Source organism: Penaeus monodon, chromosome 11 (genome assembly GCF_015228065.2).
Source record: "Penaeus monodon isolate SGIC_2016 chromosome 11, NSTDA_Pmon_1, whole genome shotgun sequence".
Classification (NCBI taxonomy): domain Eukaryota; kingdom Metazoa; phylum Arthropoda; class Malacostraca; order Decapoda; family Penaeidae; genus Penaeus; species Penaeus monodon.
This window is the reverse complement of record NC_051396.1, coordinates 18,039,795-18,042,294: the sequence shown is the minus strand read 5'-3', so window position 1 is coordinate 18,042,294 and position 2,500 is coordinate 18,039,795. Positions and strand designations below refer to the sequence as shown.

General features: G+C 29.0%; 1 protein-coding gene across 3 annotated transcripts in view; it reads left to right on the top strand.

The window, feature by feature from the left end:
• Positions 1-578, top strand: part of LOC119578792 (classical arabinogalactan protein 9-like) — a 54,575-nt gene extending 53,997 nt beyond the window's left edge. For all 3 annotated transcript variants that reach the window (XM_037926420.1, XM_037926418.1, XM_037926419.1), the window contains one exon: positions 1-578. This exon is cut by the window's left edge and continues 1,137 nt beyond it. The gene's annotated coding sequence lies outside the window, so the exon portion shown is untranslated.
• The last annotated feature ends 1,922 nt before the right edge of the window (positions 579-2,500 follow it).

Genomic DNA, 2,500 nt, shown 5'->3' with positions numbered 1-2,500 from the left:
GGATATCAAGTAATTATTGGCCTTGAGCTTGGAAACAGATCAAGCCTCACTGATTCTCGTGGAATATCAAACAGAATATGTGTCCGGTCCGCACTCGCCAAGACAGTTTCCAATACTATTTTTATTTATGATCAGTTATTCCCAGACTCCTTTCTGTCTATCTACTTATCTATTTATCAACCTCTCTCAATCTCTCCATGGGGAAAAATCTTTCTGACTTTAATGCATATATGGACATTGAGACATACACAATACTTACTAACACGAAATCTAAATATTGAAACTTACATTTCTGTAAAAGAGAACCGGTCATTATGCCGGCTTGTCCGAAGGGTTCCAAGGTGCTAACTTCTTGTCTTTCTGTGGAAGGAAAAGTTAAACACGAGCGTCTCCCTAAATGTGAATCTAGTAGCATTGTTGTAATGGCGCGCTTCCAGTGATATACAGCTAATCATTCCAGTTAGAAATACATTTGAAAATCGTCGTTCTATTGGGCACTTGTCTTTGCTGTTTTTCTCTGCATTCAGTCTGTATATGTGTACTGATACACACACACGTCTGTGTATGTGTGTATATATATATATATATATATATATATATATATATATATATATATATATATATATATATATATAATATATATATATATATATATAACATATATCAATAACAAAAAAAAACAACATACAATATAATATAACATATATATAATATTATATTATATATATATATATATATATATAATAATATATATACACAACACACACACACACACACACACACACACACACACACACACACACACACACACACACACACACACACACACCACACACACACACACACATATATAATATATATATATATATATATATATATATATATATATATATATATATATATATATATACATACATACACACACACACATACATACATACATACATACACACGCACACATCTACACACATACTCGAATTTCCGGGTCTTAGCACATCCATTTTTCATTAGAATATATTTTAAAAAGATATTTCCACCAACAATTTCTTCCATTAGAAACTCAATCGGTTTTGAAGGAAAAAGCTTCACTATATACGTAAATATCCTTTGTTCCTGTGACGACGAGGTATTCTGAATTTTTTATTAGAATTTTAGTAATAAAAAAAAAAATGGTTGATAACTTTTAGCGTTTTTTATGTACTCTTTTGATAAATTATTCCCAGTACGTAGTTAGGAATTAATAGAAGAAACCAGACATTAGTATTAGTAACAGTAATGTCACTGTAAATGTTGTAACAGAAATTTCCCATTATGGGGAGTGTCTTCCAGTGTGAATGTTTCAAATAATAAATCTTGTCATAATTTGTATTACATAATGTAAATAAATGTGTAAATACGTAAAACTCCTGTAAGAGATGAATGTGAACTGAACGCCAAACGTGATTTAAAATATTATTTAAAGTGTTAGACAATCAGACTTTAAATATATATTTTTTCTCGTACAACCCAAGGTGCTCTTTTGTACATAACGCGTTTGTATCAGCTATGTAAGTTTTGTAAATATACGTGTGAATAGACTGTGTTGTTTGTTTTCATTTCCTAGAATATATTTCTACACTTCCAATTATTCTAATATACGCAGGAGCGTTATTATTGTTAAGAACATTGTGATAATAATAATTATTATAAACCCTTCGTCGTTATTACGATCACCAGTGATAATAATAGTGACTCACCCACACAAAAAGATGATGATAATAATAATAATAATAATAATAATAATAATAATAATAACAATAATAATAGAGCAAATCAAATAAAATCTGAGGATAAAACAATACGTATCGATCGAATTAATAGACAGTGAAGATGAAGATCATGGTCATATTGTAGAAATAATAATCATGATCATGATGATAATGATTGTGAAGATGATGATAATGACGGTGATAATTAAAAGGATAATAATGATGATGACGATGATGATAATGATAATGGCAGTAATAATAGTGAAGCTGATGATGATGAATTTGATGATGATGATACTAACTCTAATAAGAATGTTTGTAATAATAGTAATAATATTAATGATAATAATAATAATAATAATAAAAATAATAATAATAATAATAATAATAATGATAATAACGATGATGAGGATGATGATGATGATGATGATGATGATGATAATAACAACAACAACAGCAATAATATATTATCATTATGCGCAATGATAATAATATCAGGAACTGATAACCACGCACTAAATAAAGGAATAAATAACAAAAAAAACTAATATAGAACAGAAGATCAATCGACAGTCATCAAAGAGGTTGGTAAAGTCGTGACGATGAAAACATCTGTTCCGTACACATGCGAAGCGACAGGATCTTATTTGACTGTGGATTATATTAACATATTTTCACACAATTTCTTTTCTCGTAGAAATATAGACTCGATGCATTGCAAAGACTATAGAGGGGTGTGAATTTCCCTACAT